Below are 18,895 nucleotides of genomic sequence, written 5' to 3' on the forward strand. Positions count from 1 at the left end.
TGTGTTTTCAAACAAAGGTTTTCTCACACTTAAACTGTATTGTCAAACGGTCTTTCTAACCGATTTGTAAACTGACATCAAGTCATAAATTCCTATTTATTAAACTTTTCAAAACATTATCTCTATTACAAGAAATTACACCAGAGTCAGTTCATTCATGAGTCTAGACTACATGCTATAGGAAAGGATACTCTTACAGAGATTCCGCTTACATGAATAAGATTACATAGATATGCTTAGCTGAGTACATTTACATAGATCATATATGACGAGTTACTACTACATATGATATGTGTAGATACTGTTATATAGATCACCTTCTTATCTTTACCTTGTGATGCAATCACATAATCGACGAGATGAATTGGACTTTATATCCTAGTACCAAAGGATACTTTGAGGGACTAACCATTCCTATAGCCACTGTTAGCTACAGAGGATGATGACATATCTACGGATGTCTACGGTTGATCAGTTTATGGCGAGTTTCCACGCAATGTGTATCTTTACTTAAGGGACTAACTATTCCTAAACCCAGCTGTTAGCAACAGAGGTAAATGCACATCTACGGATGTCTACGGTTGATCAGTTTACGGCGAGTTTCCACGCCGTGTGTATCTTAGTACCAAAGGATACAACATAAGTTATTATTACTTTTAGAGTTTTATAATAATAGTTAAACAGGGAAAAACCGTCACATTTTCAAGTGATGCGTACTTACAAAACAGTCAGGTCTTAGTAAAAGACACTTTCAAAACATTCAGGTCTTGGTAGAAGACTACTTTTATACTAGTAGGAAATATGGGATTTTGTAGAGTTTTCATACTTATACTAAATGTTTCATCAATCATTCACCAGTCTTTCATAACAACTAATCAAAGCAATGACATTAAATACTTATGAACTTAACAGCTTAAATGCTGACCTACACTTTCAAAATAACTTGTATTCTCAGGTTACAAATAGACAGGTGCCAATGCAAGGTTTAGAGAAGATGGAGCAGTCAAGACTCGTCTTTTATTTTTGATAAGTTATCTTGTTGTCTTGTACTATGAAAGAAAACAATTGTAACTAAAATTATACTATTAATGCAATGGATGATGTTGTTGCTTGTTTACTACTTTACATTTGTTGTGATGCATACATGTCGTCCTCCGCCCCAGAACGTTTCCGCCGTTCTCGGTTTTGGGGTGTGACATCCCTCCAGGAGACTCTGGTTGATAACGGTAGTCCTCCACTTAGTTAATGTTGTAAGCACCCAAGGACATGTCTCCCAATTAAGTAAACGACTTTACAAGTAATAATGTTCTTTCGTATGTAAATTTGAAGTATGTTTTGTAGAGTAAAAATAATTATACTTAAATAATTACTAACTGTTGTACTCTTGTAATGTATATCATAAACTAAATCTGTCATAGTTTATGTATTCAACTGTGTAAGTAGTTTGCATCTGTAAAACTAGTAATGAAATCCCCAAACTATACCCATTATAGTTTGACTGTAATGTTCTGTTCGTGAAATGTTCAGAAAACTATGCAATTAAATTTAGAAAACGTCCCTTATGCTTCACATAATACAAAAGGGATTAAGTATCTAAATGCTTTATGAAAACCGTTGAATTGCATAAATTTTGACTAATTGAAAAACCTTTATGTTTGGCTTGTATTTCCCCCCTGAAAACGTTTAAAAACCATAAAAGCATAAGGGTATGAACTCATTGTTTGATGTGGGATTCAAATGTAAGTCGATAGGAATGTTGAGTGTCAAAAGAAGCCTTGAACATAATCGGATCCTATTTAACAAATAGCAGCACGTATGTATTAGATGAGGGTATAACACTATTAGTTACGGAAGGAAACCACTATAGGAATTTAGGAAACACTTGAACTAAGTGTTTGAGTCACATGTGATTGAAGAAGAGGATTTTTCGGTCACAACAAGGGGTGTACGGTCATAGGTTTACGGCCCAATGGGGTTTGTGGCCCAAGAGTTTTCGGACCAAGATTTTGCAGCCCAAGTGTTTGTGGTCCATGGGTAGGCCTGGAAATGGAGCAGGTTTTGACCCTGATCTGATCTAAACCCTTAACAATTATATGGGTTTGGAGCATAGTTTTTGATCCGTTTACCCGTTAACGACCCGTACCCGCTAACCCTTTTATTAAAAGGGTCGAGTATGGATCAGCACTGATCTGTTCCGTTTATAACCCGCCCCATATAAATTTTAGAAATATAAATTTATATTTTATATTACCTAAAGTTTACATTAAATTCCAATCAGAAATCCAAAGAGAAAAGGCCAAAGACTAAATTGTTTTTACATAGGAGTCAATGACTCAACTTCTAGACTTCCAGTCTTCTACTCTTCTCCCAAGATTCATGATTTCATTTTATTTATATTTCATCATGTAATCACCAAATTCATTTATAAATCAATAAGGTTATTTATCAACCAGAAGAAAGTTTGTAACTGCTATTCTCTATCAATGCAATCGACGGTCAAAAACCAATCGGAAGTAACTAGAATAATGATTTTAATTCCAATAGAAATTCCTCGAGTACATAATGTGTTTTCTAAATCAAAACTTAGTTTTATTTAATAAATGTGATTTTATGATTTAAGTAAGTGTTTTATTATTCAAAAAACCTATGGGTTACGGGGCGGGTTTGGATATCTGCTGATTCGGTGGATAAGGGTATGGGTTTGATTATTCAAAACCCTGCGGGTTACGAAGCGGGTTTGGATCGGATTTTGAAATTTGTTAAAAGGGTTTGGATCAAGGTCGATTCGCTCCAAACCCGCCCCATTTCCAGGTCTATCCATGGGTTTACGGTCTATGGGTTTTCGACCCATGAGTTTTCGGCCCAAGTGTTTGCGGTCCATGATTTTACGGCCCATGGGTTTACGGCCTATGGGTTTTTGGCCCATGAGTTTTTGGCCGTAAACACTTGATGAAAGGTGCGATTTGTGATGTTTCAAGGTCCTTTCTAGCCTCCTAGAAGTGTTCTAAGTCCCATGCATGACTTAAGGAAGAGTCTAAGGCAAATAATCGACCAAAAACTAGAGTTTGCGGCCAATGAGGGGTGTACGGCCGTACACATGGTTTTACGGACGTAAACCTTCGTGATCATGTCTTTTGGGTTGATTTCTAGGTGAGAATCAAGGATTTCTAGTAGATAACAAGCATAGGGAGTGGTTACTTACTATTAGGAAGCTTGAAATGAGGTTTTTAACCACCAAGAACTAGTGTGTGTTCTTGGTGTTCTTGGTGAGAGAGGAGATCTAGACAAAGATGAGATAAATGAGGTAGGAACATGGAGTCATCACAAGATAAGAGATTAAAACACAATCAAGATGGAGGATCACTTACATTTTTGAAGATCCTTGAGCAAAATCGATAGATGTAGAGAGAGATAGTAGAGAGAGAAAGCCTTTGAAGAGGGTAAAGTGTGAAATGAAGGCTAAGCATCCCTTATATAGGGTTGAGTTTTCGGCCAAGGGGTGGGTGGGGTTGTACGGCCATAAACTTGAGTTTGCGGCCGTACACTCCTCTCGAAGGGGTGTTTGGCCCGGATGCTATGTTATGACTTAGAAAAACTTGTTCTTGGACCGAAACATTGATTGTATTGAGCTTAGAATATTTAATTAGACCCAAAATAATGCTAACGAGATCAAAAATAAATCCGAATTGATTTATTTTTAAACGGTTCACAGAAAAAGAATATTCGGGTTGTCACACTAATCCTCCATAGTATATAAAGGTGTCTTTGGTTCAAGAAATTGGCACTAAGTATGTACACATGAGGGCATAGTCGATTTGGAGCCAAGAACCTTTCTCTCTCAAGTTATTCCAAATGTTGGTGATGTTTTCTGAACCATTTGAGGTGTCACACTTGAGGAACTAGGCTCTTAAGCTCCATGGAATCAAGCTTCATCAAACGGTATGTCTTCTAACTTGTTTTATTACCCAAGTATCAATGTTTTGTATGCTAGATAGGGTAATACCTTGGAATATTCATATTTTCATGTATAATAGAGAAAACATAGATCCAAGGTATTTAGGGTTGCATGTACACCTTAGGAGTGTTAGAATGCTCAAAACCCAACATTTGTATGCTATATGAGCTTGTAGATTTGCATGCTAGAACCGATCAGTCAGTAGTAGGATGGCATCTTTAGGTTATGTCTGATTGTATGAGCCTCTGTATTGCATGCTAGTATAGATTCCTGATAAGATGATGGGAATTAGTTACTAGATGAGCTTGTAGATTTGGCTTGTTGGTTAGATTTAGCATTTGTTTGAATGTTTCTTGCTTTGTGCTTTGTGGGACTTTAAGTGATGGGAATTAGTTACTAGATGAATACGTTAAGTCACATGTGATCAGGGTTGAATAACATCAGAGTGTTAGATTTGACCCTATTGCGCAGCTCTTATTTGAGTCTAACCGTTGTAAGGATGAGTCCTATACTCAAAGGATTATCCGAGCCTCGTCACATGTGATGGTATTCATGTAGTGGTTAATTGGCATCATGAAGAGTCTTTCAGCAGCTGAGGATGGGGTTGGTTCAGGAACCTAAGGAAACCTAGGATATGTTTCAGAAGTTTAGTAGTATGGTTCAGTGAGTACTAGCATAATGGTTTGAGAAAGTGACTTAGAGGATTTGGGATGATTGCTGAGGAAAGTACGGATAGGTGTGGAAGGTAGTATTGGGCCCGTATTACTGTAAGCATAAGATCCATACTCGAGTCGGTGAGAAGTCTTGGAGAATCTAAGAAGCTTTTGGGAAAGGACCCTTGGTTATGTTTGACTATTGGAATGTTGTATTTCAGATTGGAGATGAGCTCTCAAGGAGATGGTACATGTCAGGGTTCTGGCTCAGGTGCAGATGCTGAGCCGATTAACGAGCAGTTGCAGGAGTTTATTTCATCATAGGTTTCTCGTTGTGTATCATAGATATTGGATGAGCGCTTGGTCGCGTTCCGTACTGACGTTATGGCTATCATTGGATCTCGCACATTGACTTTCTGGGAGTTTCGTGCTGTGGAGCTCCTGCGTTTCATGGGGAGAGGGACCCCATTGTCAGTAGGAGGTGGTTAGCAGATATGGCTAACACATTCAAGATGAGTTTCTGACATGAGGAGTCGATGTCATGTCATGGGATGACTTCTCGACCAGATTCTGAGCTAAGTTTGCACCAGCGATTGAGGTGCAGCAGTTGGCATGAGAGTTTCTGGATCTCCACCAAACTACAGAGGCTGTGGCAGAGATCACTGCCAAGTTTCGGGAGAGGGCTTTATTGGTACCTCAATATGTGGCAGATGAGGAGATGAAGAAAGTGAGGTATCACGACATGCTACGGGATGACATTAGGAAGTTTGTGAGTATTTCAGGGTGCGAGACCCTAAACGATATGATCTCTAGAGCACGAGAGAGGGAGATTGATTTGGAGGACATTGAGAAGAGGAGGTCAGATCAGGTGTATACTGTGGAGGGTCTCGGGAAGAGGCCCAAGACTTCATATCAACGATTGGTAGGCCGACAGGGCCGAAGTCAGTGCAGCACGTGCGGGAAACTGCATGAGGGAGTTTGTCATTCCAGGGGTTCAGACTACTACAAGTGTGGCGGGGATGGGCACGTCAGCAGGGACTGCCCGCAGGGTGCAAGCCTATTATGTTTTCACTGCAATCAGGTGGGCCACTTGAAGTCCGACATTGAGGGAGGAGCAGTGAACATGTCTGCTCCGGCTACTTTGAGGATCACCGATGGACGACATGGTAGGGCAGGAGCCCCGGCAGAGAGGAATTGAGTTCTGCAGGTATGTATCTTGTGCCTTCTTTCAGGTTATTTATATATGTGTTTATGGTTAGCGTATTGCATCAGTTTGGGTAAGCATATAATCGGTTTATTCTCTGCTTGTGTTTGGATTATATTTTCAAGAAATGTCATATACCAATTGCATACAATGAATTATTAGTGGTTAGTGTAAGATCGTTTCCAACTTGCTGGTTCGGGGCGTTCAGCATTATCTCGGCTCGTAATTGAGATTGGTTCGGTGACATTATGTGGAAGGTCTACGGTCAGAGTTCAGCAGGGTGGTTATCCACCCACGTCAGGTTTCGGAGGGATCAGTCATTTTGCTCAGATTGAATCATGGGGTCACCAAGGGGAGTGGCCGATTGCTGAGGTTTTGGTCGGAGCGTCGGTTATTTAGAGCCCAAGACCTGAGTATGGTATCATTTCAAGGCATCTGGATTTATCAGTATTGCTGGAGTTCAGAAAGTGTTCATCTAGTCTTTAGGGGTCGCATGATCTTTTGAGTTAGCATAGTAATGGGTCGCTAGTTTTAGTAAGCACCGGTTGTCAACAAATCAATCATTGGAAGGTAGGAAGGATTTAGGATCCTCCCATCTCTTGTATGCAATGGAGACTTAGTCGGATCGAACTGGGGGAGTTTGGGAAACTTCCCGACTTTGGAACCACATCTGATTGATGTATAGCATTCTATAGGAACCCAGGCTGAGGATCCCAGTCAGGACATGAGTTCAGTGTGGGATATAAGACTACGGGGTGGCCTGTAGCAGTAGTCAACAGACAGCGTAGAGGCGTTGTAAGACTACGGGGTGACCCGTAACATTCACTAGCTAGCAGGAAGTGTGGAAGTGTTGTAAGACTGCGGTGTGACCCATAACATTCACTAGTTAGCAGATAGAGTAGAAACGTTGTAAGACTGCGGGGTGTCTTGTAGCATTCGTTAGTTAGCCGTTAGTAAACTGGTACAGGAAGACTGCGGGGGTGGCCCATAGCATTCATTAGTGGCTGGTTAGTATGGGAGTGTTGTAAGACTGCGGGGTGGCCCGTAGCATTCACCACGCCCTATTCGACAGTGAGAATGTAACAGATTTGTGATTCAATCACACATTTTTTCAGATGATTTAGGCCAGGGCGGGTCAGTCGCACGAAGGTGAGTAGGCCACAGTATGATCGGATTCGAGAAATGGAAGGTCTCGGTTGCCTTTGGAAAGCAGATAGGGGGCAGTGTAATACTTCAGACAATAGTAGTGATTTGGGGATTCATTTGTGTAGAGTAGCTTGATGATCGAAAGTGCTAAGTCACTTGTAGCGGGATTAAATAATCTCAAGGTAATTAATTTGACCCTGTTGCGCAGCTCTCATTTGAGTCTAACCGTTGCAGGGATGAATCTTCTACTTGAAGGATTAACTAAGTCTTCTGTCAAGTATAAGTGTTATGCATGGATATTTGGTATGTGACACTACTTTCTAGCGGGAACCTCGAGTTATCAGGAGTCGAGTTGCCAGTTGGGAGATAAATGGACTAGGTTCAACAACAATGATTCAGTATGGGCGGTCTGTCAGGGAGTCAGACCATCTCGAGACTACAGATTTCATATTGAGTAATGTGATCATAATGTGGAAACTTCGTCCATATTCAGGTTTTAGAACCCTGTGAGGGTTAGTTTTGATTGCCTTGGGAAGGATAGGGTGCTCGGGATTTTGGCCACGTCACATCACACTAGGTTTTCCGCACATGAGATCTTTGGGAAGGAGTCGACGATCCCAGCACATCACACTAGGTTTTCCGCACATGAGATCTTTGGGATTATACTCTAATATTATTTTATGATAACATGTTTGACTATTGAGACTTTAGTTTTAACATGAGATGTTATTATGGATGTTTTATACTCATGGTTTTATAATAACTTATTTAAAAATGAAATTTTTGGTCTTGAATTTTGGGATGTTACGCAACTTGAACCATAACTGAGGCACAAATCCAATAACCAAAAAGGCCCAAAACCAAAAGATCCACGAAGGCTCACTAATGGCCCAAATTTTCAAATTGGGTCTAACCCCTATATGGGCCTTATCCTAAGCCAAATAATTCCCAAAGTCCAACAATTGATCTTAGATGGCCCAAAAGGCCCAAAACAACATGGTCCAAAAGACACCATGAGGCTCAAGCCCATTGGGCCCACTAAGGCCCAAAACCACAATCCTAAACCCAAAAAAAATACAAACCCAATAAATTACTTCAAACTTTAACGAAAATTCCCACTTCACGAAATATGCCCAAACTTAGCCCAAAGATGTGAGGCCTAAAAACGCAACAAGCCCAAGCCCAGTTGAACGTCGTGCGTAAGGCGTACGTTCAGCAACATTGGGCGTACTTAATGGACCCTGGTCGCTACTTCAACTCGGTACGCTGGGCATACGGCCAGTTACGCGGGGCGTAACCTGGCTTGCTTCAAAACGACTTTATGGCTTAACCACTTAAGCACTTTGCGCCCAAACTTCAGAGGACCTTAAAATGAAAGCTCTTAATGCATAAATTCGGCACCTTTATGCATTTTCATGACTCAATGGGACCCAACAACCATCTAAATCCATTAAGACCCATTCTAATCCAACTAGAACATGCATGGTCCATTCTTAAACATCAAGCAATCATTTTTATGAACTAATAACATCAGAAGAGACAAGATCTATCACTCCAAGCTCCTAGAGTAGTTCAAACTCACAAGGAGAACTTAATACACCATAAAAACCCTTAATCTTGCCTTAAACTCAAACTAGCATAAGAAGAAGTCAATATAAGAACTTTTTACCTCCTGAAGCTTCCAAGAGGGAAGGGTCTAATTAGTGGTTTGGTCTAGGCTTTCTATGTAATAGGTTCTTTTGGTTAATTTATAGCTTGTGGTAGTTTATATGTAGTTTATGGCCCGACAGTGAGTTTACGGTCGTAAGCCTGTTTATGGCCGTAAACCCAAGGCCGGCCCAGGTCCAGTATAAATAGAGGTGTGCTAGGTCTTTTGTCAGTTGTTGATGCCTCAAAGTTCACGGCTGCTGTAACCACAAGTTGTACCAGACATTATTCCTAATAGAAAAGCATGTGCAAGCTTGTTCGTTCTCTATTCTACTTGTTCTTTATTGCTAACCGATTGTATTTGCTATTTGATCACTGGTAAGATCTGTTTCAAGACCTTACAATTGGTATCAGAGCAAAACCAGCATCAAAAGCACTCTACAATCGATTTTTGACTGTGTTCTTATCTGTTTGCGACTGAAGTTGGTGTTTGCTGCGAAAGGGTTTCAAGCTTCATTCAAAAACTGCACTTTTTTCAAGTTTCTGGGAGATTACGGCCTTAGCTTACGGTCGTAATCTTAGCTTACGGCCGCAAACTCTTCATCAGTTCTTGAACCGTGAACTTGGTTCTTGGGCCGTGAATTAGGATTGTTCATCAATCGGAAATTTAAATTCTTGGACCGTGAACCTTAACCGGAAACACCTTATGACCGTAAACTCCGGACCGTGAACAGAGTTTACGGCCGCAAACTCCTTCCTGACCGTGAACTTAGTTTACGGTCGCAAACCTAATTTGACTGTGAACTTGTGTTTGACCAGAAAGGTAATTTATTCTTAAATAATTTAAGTTTTATTTAATATTAATGGATTCTCAAAGTCAAACACACCACCACGAGTTGGATTATGTAATGGGCACAACCACTCGAATTCCTAGACTCCTGTCCGCTGAAGGTTTCCCAGAATGGAAGTATAGTATTGAAAAGTACATCAAGATGAAGGACTTCAAAATCTGGAGAAGCATAATAAAAGATCCTGTCAGAATAACCACTATTATTGCAGGGCAAGTGGTTGATAAGAAGATTGAAAACTACACAGATGAATACTTCGAGAAGGTTGAAGAGCAAGAAAGGGCTTTGGCCACTTTGACCATGGCTCTATCTCCGTACATTGCTCAAGCTTTCAAGGAGTACACTTCTGCTAAGGCTTTGTGGGAAGCTCTAATCAAGGTTTATGAAGGGAATGAAGATATGAAGGAGAGTCACCAAGATATGTTGCAACAACAGTTCAATATGTTCAATTACATTCCTGGAGAAACTCTTGAAGCACAACTGCAGCGGTTCACATCTCTTACCACTAAAATGACTATAGCCGGGATCTTTTACACCAAGTTTGAGATAAACAAGAAGCTACTGAATGCTCTCCCAAAGTCTTGGGACATGAATGTAGATGTTATAAAGAAGACTAAGGATCTTATCCGGCTCTCTCTTGCTAAAGTGATGGCTGTCATCAAGGCCTGTGATATTGATGACAAGCAGCGAGAGGTAAACCATGTGAACTCATACTCAGCTGCGAACCTTGGGATCTCTTCTAACAATGCTCTTTCATCTCTCACTTTTTCTTTTGCAGTTCAATCATTTGCTGCTCAGCAAGCTCAGGTTCAGTCATTCTCCACTCCATCAGCTTCTTCTCTTCCTGTTGCATTAGCCATGCCTCTCCCTCAGAACCAATCGTTTGTGGCTGCTCAAGCTACTTCTTCCTCCAACATGGCTTCCTCTTCAAAAACAAAGGAAGGTGATGAAAATCTCACTCTTGCTACAGGGCTTGTCAACTACTACAATGCACTTGTAGCTGGAGATCTTCCACCCCAAATTTCATTCGCCGATCTCGATCAAATTCACCCTGAAGACGTAGAAGAGATGGATATCACATGGCAGATTGCCATGGCAGTTTTCAGGGCGAAACGGTTATCCAAGAAGACCAAAAAGAACAACTGGGGGATGAGTGCTGACAAGAAGGTTGGGTTCAGCAAGGGAAAGCTGTGGTGTTTCAACTGCCACGAGACAGGGCATTTTGCTCATGATTGTCCACAGCCAGATAGTAGATTAAGTAATGACAGGACAATGGTTGTAGTTGGAAACAGTCGAAGCGGTGCTCAGGTCAACAGCGAGAAGGCCATGGTTGCGCAATCTTTTCACTAGGAGGATCAGATGTAGGCCTTGAACATATCTGGACCTAAAAATGCCCATTTGGCACAGGTTGGTGATGATGCTCCGACAGAGATTGTTGCAGCTGAAGATCAAATGATGGAGCTGCAGTTTGCGCTGATGGTATCTTCCTCTCATGAACCTAATAAAAACGAGGTAAGTCTACCCTCATGCTCTCAAGCTTGTATTGATTATGTTAAAATTCCACATGAGGATATTGAGACACTAGGTAGAGAAGTAGAGAACCTTAAAATTCTCCGTGAACATAACAACTTAATCAAAAGGGAAGTAGAGGATCTTAGGTATGAAGGTTACCAACTCAGAAAAGGACAAAAACATCTTAAGGCCCAGTTAGAATCTAAAATAAAGAACTTTAAGAGACTTCAGGAAGACTATAGTAATAAATGCGAAAATTATGACTATAAAAAGAAACAGAATGCTGAACTAGTGGCTGAAATTGAATCATTAAAGGGCAAATTTGAAACTGCTGATTTTGATTTTAGAAAATATGATGTATCGAGTGAGGTAGTCGCCAATATGATAGACCACTGCATGCAATTTAAACAAAATCAGTCAAAGGGTCTAGGGTATAATCACGTGCCTCCTCCTTTCAATCATTCATATTAGTTTCAACCCTTGTCCAAAGAAGAGATTGCCAATGAACCATTCATGGTTTATGGCAAGCCATCTGGTTTTGTTTCGGGAGGATTTATTAATGTTGAAAGTACTGACATTTCTACTTCTCCTGCAGATCAATCCTTGAATCAGTCAAAGCACGAAGTTGAAGGATCTTTTTCTGAAAATAAAACTGAGTCTGGACCTGAAGTTTTAGTTTTAAATAAAGACAATAATTTTTCTGATGTTTCAAGTGACAATGTTTTTTGTGATGTTTCTACATCTTCTGATATTGTTTTGAATGGTTTTAAAGTGTCTGATACTGTTTTAAATAATGTGGTTGGCAATTCTAATGTTTGTGATGATAATATTGAAAAACCACCAGTTTCATAAGCTTCTCCATCTAATGTACCCTCACTTGTCTCACAACCTAATTCTTGTTCTTGTTCATGTGAGAGAAGCAAGGGTGTTAGTATGGAAAAAAAATCTGATCAATGTGGCACAAGTTATAACAGTAACAAACAGATTTGTTTCAATTGTGGTACTGGTGGTCATATAGCTAGGAATTTTCCAAATCGTATGTTTGTACATTTTGAGTCTCCAAGAAGAGAGAACGAATTCAGAGGAAGGTCTTTAACTAGAAAGTCCTCTAGAAATCGTACTCGGAATGATGATTGGAAGGCTGATCGGAGTAGAAAACGGGCTATTTTTCAAAAACATAAAAAGGTCTTTCATAACAAAGTCCCAAGCAATTTGCCAAAACCGAGGTTGGGCAAGCTAATGTCGGTTTCGTCAAGAAGCAGCAATGGGTCTTCAACTAATTCTGGTAGAAAACACAAGTGCTTCAAGCAAACTGATAAACATCCTATTTCAAAAACACCCGGGACTGTTAGAAAACCTAATTATCAGTGGTTGCCCAAATTAGCTTCCAATCCATCATCAATGTCCTCTGAAAGGTTATTAGATGATAATAGATCTGAAAAGGCACTGGGACAACCCATGAAATTAATGACATGGGTTCCCAAATCTAATTAAACCCGCACATCTTGCAGGGACAGTTGCAGGGGAATGTCTTCAGACCTTGGTTCGTCGACAGCGGCTGCTCCCGGCATATGATAGGAGATATCGCCCAACTACACAACATTCAATCCTTTAATGGGGGATACATCTCCTTTGCGGTTGGAGAATGTGACAAAATCACTCAAAGAGGAACTGTCACAAATGGGGTTTTGAGTTTCGAGAATGTCAACTTTGCTCCCGATTTGAAGCATAGTTTGTTGAGTGTGTCTCAGATTTGCGACAAAGGCTATTCTACACATTTCACTGAAAAGGAATGTATGATTCTCAAGCCAAGCTTTTTCATCCCAGAAGAATGGATCCTTGTGAAATCTAAAAGGGATGGGAATGCTTACATCATAGATATGAATAGCAATCTTCCAGAACAAGTTACGTGCCTCTTTTCAAAGATCTCCGAACACAATGCAATGTTATGGCACCGTAGACACGGTCATTCTAACGCCAAGAACTTGAATCGTCTTGAAAAGAATGAGATGGTCCGTGGTTTGCCTGTCAAGGATTTTATCACGTTTGAGAAGTGTGTGTCATGTGCCTAAGGTAAGCATCATAGAAAACCACACCTGCCAAAACAGGTCAACTCTATTAGTCAGGTGCTTCAATTGCTGCATATGGATCTGTTTGGACCATTAAATGTTCTCAGCATTAACAAAAATTCCTATTGTCTGGTTGTGATTGTTGATTTCTCTCGTTTTACGTGGGTTTTCTTTCTATCCAACAAAGTTGGAGTTGCTGATCCAATTAAGAAATTCATTGTGTTAATTGAAAACCAAACTAACAACTGGGTGAAGGCGCTTCGTACCGACAACGGAACAGAGTTTAAGAATTCTATTCTCGATCATTTCTGCGCAGAAAACGGTATTATGCGTCAATACAGTTCCGCTCACACACCCCAACAAAATGGTGTTGCTGAGAGAAGAAATAGAACTTTAAAAGATGTTGCAAGGACGATGTTGTGTGACTCTAAACTACCAGTTTTCTTTTGGGCCGAGGCGACAAACACTGCTTGCTACGTTCAGAATCGTGTGTTGATCAACAAAGCTCAAATGAAGACTCCGTACGAGATTTTATATGGTCACAAGCCTTCAGTCAGTCATTTCCGTGTATTTGGCTGCCCTTGCACCCTTCTTCACTTAGAGTCCAACCCGAAGTTTAATGTCAAAGCTGATGATTGTTACTTCGTAGGGCATGCTGCTCGCACCGCTTATATGGTCTATAATAAGAGGACAAAGCAAGTTGTAGAATCTTATGACGTGCGCTGGTTGGAAGAAAATGAGACGGATGCTCGAGTAGGTCCGGATTGGTTGTTTGCTTACACATCTTTGTTCAAATCCATAAATGTGTCTTCAGGTAGCTCATATGGATCTGTCTCCAATTCGAAGAATGTTTCTGAAGACGAAGACAAAGAAGCTGTCTACAGACCTCCGACGGTATCCTCTTCACAACCTGAGGGGGAGACTCCCGCTTCACCTGAGGGGGAGTCATCTATACATCCTGATAGTCTGAAATCTCCAATTCATAATGATACTCCTAATAATGAAACAACACCACTCACTCCTATAGAAAGAGAGTTCATGTCCAAAGATACTTCCGCTGCTACTTCAAATTTTATGGAGCTGCTCTTTCCTGAAGAACTTTCAAATGAGTTTGTGGCAGAGTCGTCTGGCGCGGTTCAATCAGCAAATGAGGGAGGTGTCAATATTCACAATCTTCCTGTCTCGTTTAATGATATCAGCCAGGAAATACCCTCAAGGATTCAACGTGATCATCCGATCGACAACATCATTATCATTGGTCAGCTGGGCGACGATGTTAAAACCAGAAGTCAGAGTGGAGATGGCAATACCTGTCTTTACTCTTGCTTTATTTCTCAAATAGAGCCCAAGAATGTTGAAATGTCTTTAAATGAGCCCAGCTGGGTAGATGCAATGCATGAAGAATTACATCAATTTGAGAAACTCGGGGTTTGGAAGTTGGATGAGTTGCCAAAGGGAAAAAAGTCTTTTGACACACGATGGGTCTATCGAAACAAGCAGGATGATTCAGGGGTTATAGTGCGGAATAAAGCTAGATTGGTGGTTCGCGGGTTTGGACAAGTCGAGGGTCTTGATTACACTGAAGTTTATGCTCCAGTGGCTCGCTTGGAGGCTATTCGTATCTTCCTTGCATATGCCTCTTACATGAACTTCACCGTTTACCAAATGGATGTCAAGACTGCCTTCTTGTATGGCAGGGTAAAGGAAGAAATCTACGTTGATCAGCCCCCTGGGTTCGTTGACTCTAAGTTTCCTAATCATGTCTACAAGTTGGACAAGGCGTTGTATGGGTTACATCAGGCTCCTCGAGCGTGGTATGTGACTCTAACAAAGCATTTGCTCGAGCATGGTTACTCTCGTGGCACTATCGATCAAAATTTGTTCATCAAGCATGTCGGTAATGATCAGATTATAGTTCAAATCTATGTTGATGACATTATCTTTGGGTCGACCATTCCACAGCTTTGCAAGGAATTCGAAGGTGTTATGAAAAAGAGGTTCGAGATGAGTTCGTTGGGGGAAATGACCATGTTTTGGGGGCTTCAGGTCAAACAAAATTCAACCGGAATCCTGCTACATCAAGCCAAGTATGTGGAAGATATTCTTGAGAAGTTCGGGTTTCACGACGCCAAATCCGCATCGACGCCAATGGCTGAAAGACCTCTTTTGACTCCAGATCCTGATGGCGAATCCGTAGATCAAACACTCTACAAATCGATGATCAGATCGTTGATGTATCTTACTGCAAGCCGACCTGACATCATGTTTGCAGTTTGTCAATGCGCACGTTATCAGGCTAATCCTAAACTTTCACATCTTATTGCTGTCAAAAGAATTTTTCGGTATATCAAAGGTAACCCAAAATTGGGTCTTTGGTATCCGAAGAATTTTGAATTTGATTTATATGCTTTTGCTGACAGTAATTCTGGAGGATGTGAGCTTGACAGGAAATCTACTTCAGGAGGGTGTCAATATCTTGGTGACAGACTAGTGTCGTGGCAGTGCAAGAAGCAACACACCGTCTCAACCTCAACAGCGGAGGCGGAATACGTTGCTGCATCTGCTTGTTGTTCTCAAGTTATCTGGATCCAACATTAGGTGTTGGACTACGGTTTGAATTACTTAGAAACCCCCCATTTACTGTGATAATGAGGCCGCAATTCAAATTGCCAAAAATCTAGTCGAACATTCTAAAACCAAGCACATCGATACTAAAATTCATTTCATCAGAGACTGTTATGAACGTTCACTAATCTGGATGGAACAGGTTCCCACTGCTAATAATGTGGCGGATATGTTCACTAAGCCTTTTAACAAAGCTCGTTCCGATGTGCTTATGGGATTTCTGAAAATGATTCGTTTTGAGGATTAAGTTTTTCTGTTTTTCTTTTCTTAATTCTTCTTAATTTTTAAATTTGTTTTTGTTTCTATAGATAGGTTAATTTAAATTTGTGCATTTTATTTTATTTTACTTTTATTCTCACCCATGTACAAATTTAGGGGGAGAAATAATCAAAAAAATACAAAAACAATAAAAATTTCAAAAATCCAAAAACATTAAAAGTCCAGAAAATTAAAAATATTGCTGATAGTCTTGTTTGCAGGTGTTGTGACAGGAAATGAAATTAGCAAGTGATAACAGGCAATCTGAATCTGCGTAATGTACCTAAGTTGAATTGTCTGTGCTCTGTGATCAATGCGCTGGTAGGCACGAAAGATTTTAATTGGACTTGACTAGGAAGAGTTAAAACTTAAGTAATTCAAGGACTTGACAAACATTGACCTAGTTAGATCCGTTTAGCCTGACAATACGACGCTCGGATAGGTTGAGCAGGGAGATATACACGGGATCTACTAGTCACACTAATGAACCCGTATCTAGAACTGTGGATTCACTTTTCCTCGATATGCGGATTCTGTCCTTAATTCCGGTTAGATGGGGTGACTAGGGAATTCCGATAAATTAGGTCTGTAGAAGGTTATTTTCTTTCTTTCTGTCTGTTAGTCATATGTTGCCTCCTCTGCGTGATCGAGAAATCCGACCTGGACTGTAACATATGCAATTCTATCTCTCTGCATCTTCTCTCTATGCAATTCTTTCTATCTGTTAGCCATATACAGTCTCCTTTGCGTGACTCAAAATCCGACCTAGTACACAGTATATGCACCATTCTCTTCTCAATCTCTCTAAAAATTTCAGTTAGTCATATGTTTCATCCTTTGCGTGATTAGAAGAGATCTGACCTGGATGTACAGCATATGCATTCTAAATCTATCTTTTTTCTTAATAGTTGTCAGCTCACCCGGTGTAAGGAGTATTCTGGAAGTTCTTGATGGTTGGGGCATAACAGGAAGCGGGAAACACGTTCTAGTACAATTAAAATTGAACACATACAGATTGTCTATAGATCTCGCTGCTCAATTTAGGTGGACGACAATATCCCTGGTTGTCGTCAGCTAAATGGTCCCTAAGAAATTTACTTAAGAATAAGGGCTAAAAATGTCATGTTATTGATAAATTGTCCAAAATTATGTCACAAATGTTTTGTGTTTAAGTGGACCACAATACTGGCGATCGATCAGACGAAGATATGAAAATAATGGTACCGACAAGTGGAATAAGGTTGTCCAACAACTTTGATCCCAGCGTCACATATTTATTCTGAGTAATAAAATTTTTAAGTTGTATATCTTCTTTGGTATTATGTCTATTTATTTTATTTTTATTTTTAATTTTATTTTATTTTATTTTTATTTTTATTTTTATTAACTATCAAAATCTAACAATTATTTGTAATTTTAAATTTTGCAGAATTAATTTTATTTTATTTTATTTTTAATTTTAGTTTTAATATTAATCCTCAAAATATTTGTTTTTAAAATTTTTTTAAAAATGTTGGAGTGTATTGGATCCTGCCTTGTACTGTGTGGACTAAGGTAAAGGGAAACTAGGTAAAAAAATGGGTTTACAGCTGGAATCCTTCTCATTTTTCTGATTCCGACCGCAAACCCTCCCACACTCTCTCTCTCCTCGAAAAAAAATTCTTCGATTTTTGAGAAAATACTCCGATAGCTTTGAAGGTATCTCGTTTCCGACCATGAATATGCATTTCGTTCAGTGATTTGATGATTTTTGAGCCTGAAATTGACGAAAAACTGATTGTCGGAGTTTACGGCCGAAGCTTACGGCCGTGAAGAGTTTGCGGCCGTAAACTCCGTTTGTGGCCATTAGCATACAGTCACGGGTTTACGGCTGTAAACCCTCGTTGACCGCAAACTCTGACTTTGACCTAATTTTCATTTTTAAAATTATTAATTCATTTTGGGGTCAAAATTAAATCATTTAAAAATTTAATTGCTCATTTTTCTCTCTTGTCTTACTTGGTATGTTTTAGTGCAGATAAAATGTCAGCTTTAAAAATTGCAGATATGCACAACCTGGCGATGGTTCTTGTTGACCCTCCGGTGGCTCATCATGATTTTAAATCAATGATTCACAGATTGCGAGAATGCTGCTTGGCCTCTTCCATTACAATGAACACTGATGTCTATCATAAAATGATTCGTGAATTCTGGCAGACTACCAAAATGACAAGGGACGATAATGGAGTTGTCACTGTGGATGCGATCATTCAGGGATGCAAGATTGTTATCGATGAGACCTTTGTGAGAGAGACTCTGCTAATCAACGACCTTCCGACCTTTCCCACGGAGATTGGTATTGGTGATGCTCAAAGAATTCTAAGGAAGATGGGATACGAGGGTGATACTCCACCAACAATGAAGAAACGTTTGTCGCCCTATTGGAGATTTCTAGCCTACGTGTTCGTGAGCTGGATCTCCGGCAGAAGGTCTGATGCTGATGAGATATCCCTAAGAAACACTGGCGCTATTGTGTCTCTCGCTGCAGGGATCGGCTTCAACTTTTCTAGGTTTATCCTAGATGAGTTTGTGGTCAACATTAATGCCACTACTCGAGATACTTTTCTGATGTACCCTCGGTTCGTTCAGCTCTTCATCAATAAGCAATTTCCCGATTTGGTAAAGGATGGATATACACTCGATATGAAGTCTTTGGGCCCCCACACTATTGGGCTCATTAAGCAAAACCGCAGGGGGAAGGTGGTCTTTCAGGGGTTATATCCTTTGGTCAAGTTCGGACGATTTGTTGAACCGAACGAAGCAACCGAGTCACATGGATCTTCGAACAAGATTTATTCAGAGCATAATTCATCGGAAAAGGTGATCTCAGAAGGAGATGTGATCACCGTATCGGATCAAGAAGGAGAAGAGACTGCTACTCCTGTTGTGTCAGTTGCAGAGGAGCATAACCTACAAAATGTCCAAGTTGAAGGAGATTA

This window comes from Lactuca sativa, chromosome 7 (assembly GCF_002870075.4).
Source record: "Lactuca sativa cultivar Salinas chromosome 7, Lsat_Salinas_v11, whole genome shotgun sequence".
NCBI classification, from domain to species: Eukaryota; Viridiplantae; Streptophyta; class Magnoliopsida; order Asterales; family Asteraceae; genus Lactuca; species Lactuca sativa.